Here is a 14,834-nt window from a genome sequence, read left to right as displayed (position 1 = left end):
GGAAGCCTTGTGCATTAACTACATCTCCTGTTTTCTTTATCTGATGCTCTGACATCTGGGGCCTTGCTGGCCCTCAGAGGACTGCCTCTCCCAGGCCTAGCCAATTCCTACAGACCGTGAGCAACTCACTAGCAAACACACCTTTCAAAGGCAAGCCAGCCAATCCACAGCCCATGCCACAGCCCAACCACCTCCTGCTCTCACACTCAGGACTATTACCCACCTGCCCCCATCACCCTAGGCCCAGGTGCCAGACAACTAGGGATAGCCCCTAGGCCATAGAGCTCAGGGAAACTATTCAAACTGGCGGATCCTAAACCTGCTTACCTACTTCACTCATCCTTCCTGCAGAAACCACAGTAAATGCTCTGGGCCCCACTTCCCTTCCCTCCCTCTGACTTCCAACTGACCCTGATGCTCCCTGTGTAGTCCCCCAGGATGTAGCTGCCCTTGACTCGTGGGAACTGTGAGTAAAAAGCTATTTTTTTCTCTAAATTTAGATTCAATTAAGTAACATATAGTGTACTATTAGTTTCGGAGGTAGAGTTAGTATTCATCAGTCTTATATAACACCCAGTGCTCACTACATCACATGTCCTCCTTAATGTCCATCACCCAGTTACCCTATCCCTCACCCCCCTCCCCTCCAGCAACCCGCAATTTGTTTCCTATGATTAAGGGTCTCTTTGGTTTGTCTCCCCCTCTGATTTCCTCTTGTTTTATTTTTCCCTCCCTTCTCCTATGCTCCTCTGTTTTGTATTGTAAATTCCACATTTGAGTGAGATCATATGATAACTATCTTTCTCTGACTTATTTCGCTAAGCATAATACCCTCAAGTTCCATCCACATCATTGCAAATAGCAAGATTTCATTTTTTTTGAATGGCTGAGTTATATATATATATATACCACACCTTCTTTAGCCATTTAGCTGTCGATGGGCATCTGGGCTCTTTCCATAGTTTGGCTATTGTGGACACTACAAGCTATCTTTTCAAAGACACCTGTCTTCTGATCTGTTAGCCTTACTGAATGTTAAATTTTCTATTAATACACTATATTTTAAAACACCTGAGGCTATATCCTTATTAGGGCTCCTCTATGGCATCCACACAGCCACAAGGGCCAGAGATGGGACACTGGGTGCAGAAACAGTATATGTGGTTCTTCACAGCAAGGCCTCGTGGGCCTGGAGCTGATGCTGGAGGAGATACGAATGACGATGACCATAATCATCATGCCAATAATAATGAAAGCTAACATTCACCAAGGGCTTAGAATATTCCAGAAACTGTGAAAAGTGATTTGAATTTAATTATTCCTTAGTGATCATAACATACACGGATGTTATAAAAGCTAGGATCTGTTCTACTGCCTGCCACCTTTCTTTGGATACTAATGTTTCTACCCAGGGCCTTGATTTGGTAAAATGCATCTAAAAAGAGTGTTATATTGAGTTCTATGTTGAAAATTACATGAACTTTTATTTTAAAGGAATAAGACCCAGTTTTCTGCATTAATGTTATAGGAAATATGATTTTGAAAAAAGAAAAAGTCTAGCTAGCCCTCCTGTGTCGCAGTCAGCAACATGAGATGGCCACTGGGTCTGAATTGACTGCAGCCACCTGGGTTAGGAGGTCAACCACAGACCCGCCCACTAGCCATCTCCTTCCTGCACCTGACCAGCTTCATTTCCTTAGGAAAGAGGGTGCATGTGTCACTGGGCCATAAGGAATGCGTGGGGAAAGAAGAATTGATTTGATAAGACAGAGTAAAACAAAACAAAACAAATTCCAGCCCTTAGCAAGAGATGAAAAATCCTTGTATCCATTTTATAAAGTCAAAAGTAAACTGTAATACTTAAACTCATAAAGATTGTACAAAACTGTAAACCAGTGGTTCTCAGAGTGTGGTCTGGGGAAACTTTGGAGGCCTTAAGACCTCAGAGAGTGTATGAAGTCTAAGCCATGTTCACAACTACAATATACTTATACACTATAATTTATAAGATATAAAAATAATATATAATTATTTCAATAGCAATAATACTTGCCTTTTTAACTCTCATTCTCTTACAATACAGTGACGTTTTCTAGAGGCTACATGATATGTATCACTCTGATAACTAATGTATGTTTGAGTATTATATTTTCTAGCAACTTCTAAGGTTTAGGATATAAATAAGTGTCTTCTGTTCTTCTCTTGTGCTTCTCTTGTACTAGCTATCTTGGTTACATCTACTATAACTGATATAATTTCATTATCACTCAATATATTATTCTCAATATATTATTATTTTGAAATCAAATCTTTCCTTGCTCCTCTGTGGAAACTGACTATGAGTACACTTATTGTTTTATTTTGGAATACTATTTTTGTAATTTTTCAGGAGCTTTTTTAATTTTTAAGGTTTTCTCTAAAACTGTTATTTTAGGGGCAACTGGGTGGCTCAGTCAGTTGAGCGTCTGCCTTTGGCTCAGGTCATGATCCCAGGGTCTTGGGACTGAGGCCCACACTGGGCTCCCTGCTCAGCAGGAAGTCTGCTTCTTCCTCTCCCTCTGGCCCTCCCCCTTGCTCCCACTTGTGTGCATACATGCATTCACTCTCCCTGTCTTTCAAATAAATGAAATATTTAAAAACAAACAAAAAAACCTCTGTTATTTTAAAATTTAAGAATCATTTATCCTAAGAGAACATTGTTTATGGTATTTTTTCTTGTATTTGTAAGGATAGATCATTGGCTTAAAAAGGAAGATCAGAGGACCCCATTTCTCAAACCAAAGCTGTATCATTTATATGAAAAGATGCTGAGAAAAATGAAGCTGATTTATCAGGAAGTTCTCTGCTCATGGAAGGAAGGGATGTTTTCCAAAGAAGCTGAGCAAATAAATGGAATTATATAGAAGCTATCTTTCCCTCAGTTTTATAGATATCAACAAGTTGCCTTATTGTGTCCTATGGAATAAAATCTTTATGGATAATATTATAATGCCAATTAAGCTGAGGTATAATTTTGAGAACAATCATTGTGAGTTGAAAGAAGCAGGATCTGATAAATTTAAACAGAGATGTGATAAATTCTTTAAAAGTCAAAACCTAAAAACTTGTTTTAACTTTCTTTCAAACTAGAAATTAAAAAGCCACTGAAGCTGTGTGATGAGTATATGGGAACTCTGTATTTTTTTCTGCCAATCTAAAATTATCCCCCCACCCAAATTATTAATAAAAACAGAGCCACTGAAGAATCCTGACAGGCAATTATTGTCTTGGCTGAAGAAACATATACACTAGCCTCATAGAGTTTACACTGCTGAATGCCTGCTGAAAAAGTTAACAAAAGAAATTACAACATGCTACTTTGCAATGAAACAGTAGCTTGTTGAAGCACAGATTAAGTGCAAACCTGAATGCTGAGTTAAATATCTCATCCGCAGAAGTATGCCTGGACTTGCTATTTGGTTTCTTTATCCAGTATCAACAGCAACTAGTCATCAAAGATTGTTTGCATAAAGTTTTGTTGTTGTTGTTGCTTGGCAACAAGCAACAAGAGTTGCTAGATAAAATATTTAAGGTATTGACTTTTGTGGTTTATCCTGGAACAACTGTGCTGACATTTACACTGATGGTACAGACACAACAGAGGGTAAAACCACTGGGACCTGAGTGTCAATCAGGCAGTGCTACCAAACCCAAGTAGCAGTCAATGTCTTCTCCACTGCGACTATAAGTAGACAGATGGATAGATTGATAGATGGATGGAGAGACAGAAAAGTGGTAGACAGATCAATGACAGAAAGATGGTAGATAGAGTTTCATTTAAGAATGTCTTTGATGAGGCCTGCCTGGCTCAGGCAGGTTGAGGGTCTGACCCTTGATTCTGGCTTAGGCCATGGTCTCAGGGTTGTGGGATCAAGCACCAAGTTGGGCTCCGTGCTGAGCATGGAGCCTGCTTAAGAGTCTCTCTCTCTCTGCCCCGCCTTCCAGCTGATACATGCATGTGTTCTGTCAGAAAAAAAAAAAAAAAGTCCTTGATGAAGCAGCAGGAATTTGATTAAACTCAACTCTTGTCTCTTTTTAACATCTCTGTAACAAAATGGGATGTACATGATGGTTATCTTGAAAAAGATTTGTAAGATTATCTGAGTTGCAAGCCTATCTAGGCAATTTTTTCAAGGAACAGTATTTTTACTTGAGAGAATGATAGACAAACTATGGGTTTTCAGACTTGGGTGTTTAGCAGACATTTTCTCAAAACTGAATGAGATGAGCTTGTCACTTTAAGGAAAACAACTGATAATATCTGTTACCAATAATAAAATTTGAACTCTCAAGAGTTCAAAAACAAAATTAAAAAAAAAATTGTTCCTGCCACTGTGAGTTTAATAGCTTTTCAATAACTAAAGACTTTTCTAATGAGATCAGTGGCAATATTAACTAATGAAATACTTGGATGGTTTATAATGAAATATAGCAACATTTGGGAGGAATGCAAAACCAAAAAACCTTTATTTCTCAAATGATTAATGTATGAAAATACAAAATCATGCCTGGGTAAAAGAGCTATTCAAAGTCAAATAGGATGTCAGCAGGAATTGTGAAGTGAGAACTTTTGAAAATCCGTTCCATTAAAAAAGTGAGGAAAACCCTGGCGAAGATTGTCCAAATCAAATTTTTCAGAATTCTGGAAATTAACCAATGGTCTGTGACAATTTGAGGGGTGCTTCTTCAAGAAACAAACAAACAAACAAAAAACCCAACAACTAATTGTCAGGACAAACAGCAAATGCTGTCACATTTAAACTTCCCTTTTACCTCTCTCTCTCCAGCTCCTTGAAAACCACTAGTCTTGCAATCAAAGTGAAAAGCAGCAGCCAAGCAGTTCCTAGAGGGAGCAGATGGGCTTTGAGTTCCCCAGAAGCCCCATTCCAAGAGAACTGTCATTATTTAACCTATCTGGTAAGCTCCTGGAAACCCCTCTCACTGGGCTTGTCTTTATTTGATCTGAGCTCTTGTTCAGTTCTCAACAGCCTTGTCCTCAAGGGCTTGTTGAGAACACACTTATATATAGCCAATGGGCCAAAGAAGAAATCACAAGAAAAAGTAGAAAATATTTTGAGATAAATGAAAATGAAAACACAACTTTCCAAAACCTAGGGGATGCAGCAAAATCAGTACTCGGAGGGAAATTTATAGCGCTGGTGGAGATTTATAGCACTGGTGACACATATTCCATGTTAGGTAAGCTGGGCATGCACCTGTCAGGTGTCATTCTCTCTCTCTCCCTTTTTTTCTGTTTTCTTTAAATTCCAGTTAGTTAACATATGGTGTAACTTTAGTTTCAGGTGTACAATATAGTGACTGAACTATTCCATATATAACCCGGTGCTCATCACAACAAGCATGCTCCTTAATCCCCATCACCTCTGTTCTCTCTAGTTAAGAGTCTGTTTCTTGGTTTGCTTCTCTCTCTTTTTTCCTCTTTGCTCATTTGTTTTGGTTCTTAAATTCCACATATGAGTAAAATCAGAAGGTATTTGTCTTTCTTTGACTGACTTCTTTCACTTAGCATAATACTCTCTATCTCCATCCATGTCTTTGTAAATGGCAAGACTTCATTCTTTTATGTGGCTGGATAATATTTCATTATATGTGTGTGTGTATACACATATATGTATATACACACCACATCTTCTGTATCCATTCATCACTTGATGGACATGTGGGCTGCTTCCATACCTTGGCTGTTGTAAATAATGCTGCAGTAAACATAGGAGTACATGTATCCCTTCAAACTAGTGTTTTTGTGTCTTTGGCTAAATACCCAGAAGTGCAATTATTGGATCCTATGGTAATTCTAGTTTTAACTTTCTGAAGACCCTCCGTACTGTTCTCCACAGTGGCTGCACCAGTGTGCATTCCCACCAATGGTGCAAACCTATCACATCTTCCCCGCTAGAGCGGTATATATTTAATGTCTGTATTTAATGCCTACATTAGAAAAAAAAAAAGGCTTTCAAGTCTATAACCTAACTTTACACCTTAAGGAACCAGAAAAAGAAAAGCAGAAGGAAGGAAATAATAAAGATTAGGGCACAGATAAGTACAACAGAGAACAGAAAAACAACAAAGAAAATCAACAAAATAAAAAGTTGGTTCTTGGCCTCCTGTACTGTTGGTGGGAATGCAAGCTGGTGCAACCACTCTGGAAAACAGCATGGAGGTTCCTCAAAATGTTGAAAATAGAACTACCCTATGACCCAGCAATTGCACTATTGGGTATTTACCCTAAAGATATAAACATAGTGATCCAAAGGGGCACGTGCACCCAAATGTTTATAGCAGCAATGTCCACCATAGCCAAACTATGGAAAGAACCTAGATGTCCATCAACAGATGAATGGATAAAGAAGATGTGATATATATATATACAATGGAATACTATGCAGCCATCAAAAGAAATGAAATCTTGCCATTTGCAATGACGTGGATGGAACTAGAGCATATCATGCTTAGCAAAATAAGTCAAGCAGAGAAAGGCAACTATCATATGATCTCCCTGATATGAAGAAGTGGAGATGCAACATGGGGGGTTAAGGAGGTAGGAGAAGAATAAATGAAACAAGATGGGATTGGGAGGGAGACAAACCATAAGTGACTCTTAATCTCACAAAACAAACTGAGGGTTGCTGGGGAGAGGGGTGTTGGGAGAAGGGGGGTGGGGTTATGGACATTGGGGAGGGTATGTGCTATGGTGAGTGCTGTGAAGTGTGTAAACCTGGTGATTCACATACCTGTACCCTGGGGGTTAAAAATATATGTTTATAAAAAATAAAAAATTAAAAAAAAAAGTTGGTTCTTGGAAAGACCAACAAAATTGACAAAACTTTAGCTAGACTGACAGTCTTAGTCAGCTCAGGCTGCCATAACAAAATACCATAGATTGAATGGCTTAACCAACGGCAGTGTATTTCTGATAGTTTTGGAGCCTGGGAAGTTCAAGATCAGAGTGTGGGCTGTTTTGCTCCCTGGTGAGAGCAGAGCTTTCTTCCTGACTTGTACAGAGCCACCTTCCCTGTGTCCTCACACAGTGGTGAAAGTGTTCTATAATGCCTCTTGCCATAAGGGAACTAATCCTATCTGATCAGCTATGACTTCCTTAAACCCAAATTACTTCCTTAGAGACCCTGTCTTCAAATACAGCCACACTGGGGGCCAGGGCTTCCGTACGAGAATATGAGAGGACGCTATTCAGTCCACAGTGCTGACCAAGAAAAAGAGAGAAGACTCAAATTACTAAAATCAGGAATGAAAGGTGGGACATTTCTGACCTCACAGAAAGCTAAATGTTCAGAAGGCAATACTATGAACAGCTGTACACAAATCAGATGTCTTGGACAGAGTGAACAAATTCCTAGAAAGACACAAATTATAGAAAGTGATTCAACAAGAAGTAAAAAAAAAAAAAAAATCTGGATAGACAGACCTATAACAAGCGAAGAGATCAAATCAGTAATAAAAAAAAAAAACTTCCCACAAAGAAAAACCCAGGTCCAGAAGGCTGTACTGGTGAAGCCTAACATTTGTTTAAAGAAGAATTAATACTAGCCGTTCACAAACTCTTCCGAAAATAGAAGGAACATGTTCCAACTCACATTATAAGGCCAGTATTATCCTGATATAAAACTAGAGCAAGAGGTGTATATAATTGTTGATCACTATGTTGTATACCTTAAACAAGTATGATATTGTATGTCATCTATATTTCAAGTGAATATTAAAAACTAAAGACATCATAAGAGAAGTCAAACTGTAGCCCAATATTTATTATGAATATACATACAAAAATCCTCAACAAAATACTAGCAAACCAAATACAGCAACATATAAAAGGGATGGATTATCAATCAAGATAAAGCAGGATTTTTCTCAGAAACTCGAGTTGTTTAAAATATGAAAACAATCAATGTCATTCACTGTGTTAACAGAAAGAAAGAAAAAAAAACCTCACACGATCATCTTAACGTGGAAAAAGATTTGGCAAAACCCAACACTTGACGAACTCTGAAAAGAAGGGCAGTGTCTCAGCCTGAGAATGAGCCTCTGTGAGGAATTTACAACTAACATCCCACTGGACAGTAAAAGACAGAAATCTTTCCCCCTAAGATCAGGAAAATGACAAAGGTGTCCCCTCTAACCACTTGTATTCAACACTGTACTAGAAGTTGTAGCCTGGGCAATTTAGGCAAAAAAAGAATATAAAAGACATCTAGACTGGAAAGGAAGAAATAAAATCATCTGTATTCACAGATGACATGGTATTGTGTGCAGAAAATCCTAAGGAACCCATCACGAAACAAAAGAAAAGAAAGCTTCTTGGAGGTAATAAAAGAGTTCAGTAAGGTTTTAGGTCACAGATAAAAATCAATTGTATTTCTATACACTAGTAATGAACAATCAGAAAATAAGATTAACAAAATGCAAAAGAGACTAACAGATTTTAAAAAAATAAAAAAGATTTGTTGGTATTGGTGTTTGACTTTATGTTGCAACTAACCTTTAACAAACTATCACCTGTCCAATTTTGAAGTAGTATCAAAGAAAAAAATGTCTATGCAAAAAGGCTACTAAAAATACTCTATCCCTTTCAACTATAACATATTTCAACAGACGGAATCCAGAAGAGGATTTGAGAATCCAACCATTTTCTAATCCAGACATTAAAGAGATTTGCAAAAATAAAATACAATGCTACACTCTTCTTAATACATTTTTTGGGGGAAGTAATATTTTTTTTAAAGATTTTATTTATTTATTTGACAGACAAAGATCACAAGTAGGCAGAGAGGCAGGCAGAGAGAGAGGAAGAAGCAGGTTCCCTGCTGAGCAGAGAGCCCGACATAGGGCTCGATCCCAGGACCCTGAGACCATGACCCTGAGCTGAAAGCAGAGGCTTTAACCCACTGAGCCACCCAGGTGTCCCGGGAAAGTAATATTTTTTATAAAAATATCTGGGGCTCCCAGGTGGCTCAGTCAGTTAAGGGCTGCCTTCAGTTCAGGTGATGGTCCCAGGGTTCTGGGATGGAGCCTGGCATCAGGCTCCCTGTTCAGTGGGGACTCTGCTTCTGCCTCTCCCTCTGCTCCTCCCCTCCATGTTCTCTCTTGCTTGCTCTGCTTGCGTTCTCTCAAATAAAGTAAAATCTAAAAAAAAAAAATCTTATTTGGGGGCACCTGGGTTGCTGAGTTCCTTAAGCATCTGCCTTCAGCTCAGGCTGTGATCCCAGGGTCCATTGGGCCCCTTACTCAGCAGGGACCCTGTTTCACCTTCTCCCTCTGCCTGCCACTCCCCTTGCTTGTGCTATTGAGGTGTCCCTTCAGTAATTTTTAACCATGTAAAAATGTTCTGAAACCTAAAATTTCAGAAGTTACTTCAAGCCTCACATAAATATTATATACATTTTTCTATGTAATATTTAAAAATTGGGGTGGCTGGCTGGCTCAGTCAGAGGAGCACGAGACTCTTGATCTCAGTGTTATGAGTTTGACTTCCATATTGGAGATATATTTAGTTTACTTAAGAAACAGTCAGGGCACCTGGGTGGCTTGGGTGGTTAAGCGGCTGACCCTTGAATTTGCCTCAGGTCATGCATGATCTCAGGATTGTGGGACTGAGCTCTGCATTGTCCCACTCCCTTTTCAGTGGGGAGTCTGCTGGAGATTCCTTCTCCCTTTCCCTCTTCCTCTGCCCCTCCCTCCGCTCCTGCGCTCTCTCATTCTCTCTCTATATATATCTAAATAACATTTTTTAAAAAACCAAACCAAAATTTAAAAAATACATATTTAATAATTAAAATTTAAATGAAAAAATAAAGTCTTAGGAAAAAATCCAGGAGACTACACATAACATTTAAGGTTCAGGGAAACCTTAATCAGGACAGAGACCCAGAAACTGTAAAAGAAGTCAATTTATTTAGCTTTTTAAAAATTCAAAAGAGTTTTAGCAAAAGATATAAATAAAAATATGGCAATGAATAAAAGATGCGTCTTCCAGTTTTGGGCAATGAAGGTGAAAAAGGACCTGTACCTGTAGTAAACAGGGAATTCACAGAAAGTGACATGGAAAGACAAACCCGATTTTAAAAATGGGGAAAGGCCATGAATAGGAAATTACAGCATGGCCAATCCAAATACCCAATAAAATGAACATAAAAGACACTCATACTATGCAGTGGAGATGCAAATTAAGATAACGAGACAGCACTTTTTCACTGAGAGAATAGCAAAAATAGAGTGATTTCACTCACGACTGGTTGGAGATGGAGGGAAAAGTCTCCTCCCCCACTCTTATTGAAATCTTAACGGTTATAGCCTTTTTGAAGAACAATCTGGAAAAATCTATTATGATTGAAAACACAAATACACTGCAACCCAGCAACAAAAGCCCATATAAATAAAAGCACTGGGTACATAAGCGCATAAGTACAAAGATACCATCTTTGTATCTTTACAAAGATATTGACGCAGGATTGTCTGACAAAGCAAAAGTCTAGAAAACTGTACATTTATGTATGGCATTTAAAAGAATCAGTTTGTTCTGCTGGCTGACTTAGAGAGGGATTTCCAGAAAATATTAACAGGAAAAAAAGGCAACACTGTGTATGTGTGTGTTTGCATCTGTATCTATGCTATCTCATTTTGTAAAACCAGTATCGATGAAAACATACATGGACATTTGCACCTACATGTATACTGTATATATATATATATATATATATATATTTTTTAAGATTTTACTTATTTATTTGACAGAGAGAAAGCACAAGCAGGGCGAGCAGACTCCTCTCTGAGCAAGAAACCCAATGCGGGGCTCGATCCCAGGACCTTGAGGTCATGACCTGAGCCCAAGGCAGACACTTAACCAACTGAGCCACCCAGGTATCCCTATGTGTGTATGTATCTTACAAGGAAAATAAGAAAGCACATACACACACTGTTGTGGGTTATAGGAGCAGTAAATGGTAAGCTGATGCTCTCTTCCCTGGAAGATGCCTCTCCTGCTTTCCTGACTGTACCCTCCTCTTCATCCAACCAGTCCTCTCCCCTTTCATCCTAGGCTTAGGAAGGCCTGTTGAGACAGTCATGTTCCAGGACTCTCGCAGTACTCGGAATTTGTACGTACTTCCCGTTTCTATCACATCTGGGAACTGATAATCATATACTCGTTTTCTATCATTTGTTAACTGTTTCTCCATATTCACACCTGTCTCATGAGAGACAAAACCAGGCAGTGGTTAATGGCGTGGACTGGCGAGTCAGCCCAGCTGGGTTTAATTCCAAGCTCCTTTGCTTACTTATTAGTAGTGCGAACCCCGGGGTGCCCTTGCTAATGGATTTCCTCTGTTTCTCCATCTGTGAAATGGGACCAGGAAGAGTAGCTCTCGCAGGCTTGTTGTGAGCAGACAAGTGAGCACACGTACCACACCAGCGATGGTCTCGCTTAACCAAATTTTAAACTCTTGTATTATAAGCCACCTATATTCTTTTAGATTTCTTTTGTATCCCCTCCCCATTACTTCCTAGAATAATGTTATTTCAAAGCGCTCAAATATTTGTTGACTAAATAAACGAATGACTCTTATGTTTGAGAAATCTCCAGAGAAGGAAATTGCTGAGTATTTGATTGTCACTTACGTGGCAACCAGCGAGTAAATTTCTCTTTACCAGGTGGCTGATCTCACCTGGCACGTACACCTGTTTTGTTAAGAGGGGAGAATATTTGTCTTAAAATCCATCTTCTCAAACAGCACAGGAAAGCCTTTCTTTTCCATTTATAAGCTGGACACCTCACCCTAAACTGTCGTAAGGAAACAAGCCGTTTGTGGTAGAAACACAGTTTCTGAGCCCTGTGATTTACTGGCAGCTCTTGGGGGAACACATGACATACACTTAATACTAAAATAAACTGTATTATTGTCTAATGGTGAGATGTGTTCAAACCCTTACACTGTCATGGTCACCTGCCTATTCTTGTCTGTATCGTCCAAGCTTATCTAAGGATGGTTTTGTTTCTCTGGAGGTTTAAATGGGTCTGGGGGCTTGTGGGCCATGAGAGCACAAGAAGCAATTGTGAAAATAATGAAAACCCCTGTCCTTCTGATGCCACCCTTTGTCTGTCTTCCTGCCTCTCTCCCCTCCCAGCTGGATCCTTCTCAGCAGCATTTCAGCCTGCTTGGGTCTCTCCCAGATTAGAAGAGAGCAGAACAAAACTGCCCTGCTTAGCGGCTACCCCACTCTCTGTCTTGCTTACAACTGGATTTGTGGGAAGAGCTGCACGTACTCACCGGCTCCCTTCTCCCACTTCCCACCTGCTCCCCAACTACTCAATTTGGCTTTTGCCCCATCCGTCTTCAGAAGGGCTCAGCAGCCGCCCTCTGCTCACTTGTCACTTCACAGGCAGCTCTCTCTGGCTGACCCAGGCCTCGCCGCCACCCCCCCCCCCGCCTCCATTTCCTCCTCCTACCCCCCCCCCAAGGTAGTTGCCAGGGTCAACAAAGAGGGCTCGTAACTTTCCATGCCCTTCTGCTACGCGTATACAGAGGCACACACATCATTCATCAGGGTGTGTATTTATGGGTCTTTTTTCTGAAACTGAATTATAGTGCTCACCTCACTTTGTGATTTCCTTTTCCTATGTGACATTATACCCTAGACAATCTTGAAGTTGGAAAAAACGTTTCTAACTCTACACTTTTTTATTTTGGCATATAAATGTATGTAGAGCAGACTTCACTGAGCGTCAGCACATCAGGACAAGTCATTATATTTTTAGAAATAAAAGAGAAAAATTGGATTTTGCATATGGGGGTTCTCTTGAGTTTCTAGGGGGGCAGAACCCAGGGCCGCAGTCACAAGTCACAAGTCACAAATGTTAACTCAACAGAAGGCAAAATGAGCATAACTCCATGTGGCTTCTGGCCACACCCCAGTAGAGACATTTTATTTTGAGAAGCATTGAGCAGCTTCCTGAAAACACTGGCTCTTTATCTGTGTTTTGGGTTTAAATAATAAATTAAAAAATATTTTACATGGCTAAGCAAAATGACATATGATCAGAGGCTTTGAAAATAATTTTGTTTGGGAGGTGGTGGCCACACTACAGCGACAGTCTAAGTCTGGGCATCTTTCACTTTCCTTTCTCTTTCCAATTTAAAAAGTCACACTGACCCTTGATGAAGGCTGAGTGAAACACAGACAGCTCAGCTTTCCCCAGGGTGCCCTTGCTAATCTCTGCAGTGGGGCTGTCAGGGTCACAGGGGAGGCAAAGTCCAGCACCTGTGGACCAGAGTTCAGCACAAAGCGTCAAGTTCTGCCCCAAATGCTGGATCCTTTCCTTACAATCTCCTGACTACACTCCTCCTATAATCTTCTGAAAATTCTAGTTATCACAACAAATACTTTCAAACACTAGCCTCTTAAAATAAAAGTCTGCACAGGATAGCTAAAAGTCCAGACAATTAAAAGGAGCACTGGCGGACTTAGTGGAACATGCAACTCTTGATCTCAGTGTTGTGAGTTCGAGTCCCACGCTGGGTGTAGAGATTACTTAAAAATAAAATATTTAAATAAATAAATAAATAAAAGATCTCTATATTCCTTCATTTTTAGTAGACTATAATTGTTTCCACAGGAATATTTCCCAAAGTTGAATTCCCATCATTAACAGAATAGTTGAATCAAATGAATTTTTCTTCACAATACAAAGGGGTTAACAGCAACAAGACAAACAAAAAATCCAAAGCAAACACAAAACCCCAAGGAGGTAACATAAGAGGAGGAAAAGTAGATCTTGAGGGGAACTTTTGGACATAACGACAAAAACTCACTGGAATTAAATAATTAAGACAGTAACTCAAAATATAATTTAAAACAGTACTGAAGGGCCAGACACAAACCAGGGGTCTTATCACAGCCCTGAGAAGACTGAGTTGGGGAGCTGGGCTCCCTCTGGAAGCTGGCAAACAATGGCCCACAGGCCAAGATGCTTTTGGGTTTTTTTCAAATTTTATTTTATTTAAATTTTTAATTAACATACAGTGTAGTATTAGTTTCAGAATAGAGGTCAGTGACTGATTCATCAGTTGCATGACTCCCAGTGCTCATTATATCACGTGCCCTCCTTTATGCCTGCTTTTGAAAGGCCAGCAAACTGAGAGTAATTTTTACGTCTTTAAACATTTGAAAACAAATGTTTAGTGAAGCGTAAGAATCAACTGGAATTCAAATTTTAGTGTCCATAAATAAAATTTTCTGGGAACACAGCTGCATTCGTCCATTTGTGTATTGCTGATGGCTACTCTGTGTTACAACTGCTGAGGTGAGTGGTTGGAACAGAGACCCCAGCAGCCTACAAAGCCTAAAGTATTTACTACTTTTCTCTTTGCAGAAAAAGCCTGCCAATCCCTGTCCTAAAGAAGTTTTACTGCCAACGACTTTGTGTGACCTGAGGCTGGTCCCCTCCCCTCTCTGGGCCTCCCTTCCCAAAGTAAGGAGTGGAAAGGGTGTCCAGAGAAGGTGCTGGCCAGGAGCCCCCTGCCAAGGTCCAGAGCTGCACTTGCCGGACAAAGGGGGACTGAGCATGAGCACCAGCTGCTGCCACCTATAGGTCAGGAAGAAAGTGGCAGGCAGGAAGCTGCCTGTGTGAGGGACTGTCCCTGGCAGACCTTCGGGCCACTGTCCACTTTGGTGGAGGGCTCCTAACTGAACTCTCTTCCCCAGCTGGTGCCACCGATGGACAAAGTCTGGCTTTTGTACACCTTTGGGACCGAGGGACCACAGCT

The 14,834-nt window shown here is 40.0% G+C and overlaps 1 protein-coding gene across 8 annotated transcripts in view; it reads right to left on the bottom strand.

The window, feature by feature from the left end:
- The window catches only part of ARMC9 (armadillo repeat containing 9), a 155,786-nt gene that overhangs the window by 58,021 nt on the left and 82,931 nt on the right, over nucleotides 1-14,834 (bottom strand). The gene's annotated exons all lie outside the window — the stretch shown is intronic.

This window comes from Mustela putorius, unplaced genomic scaffold (genome assembly GCF_011764305.1).
Source record: "Mustela putorius furo isolate JIRA1106 unplaced genomic scaffold, ASM1176430v1.1 tig00000275_pilon_pilon_pilon, whole genome shotgun sequence".
Classification (NCBI taxonomy): domain Eukaryota; kingdom Metazoa; phylum Chordata; class Mammalia; order Carnivora; family Mustelidae; genus Mustela; species Mustela putorius.
This window is presented reverse-complemented; position numbering and strand designations above follow the sequence as displayed.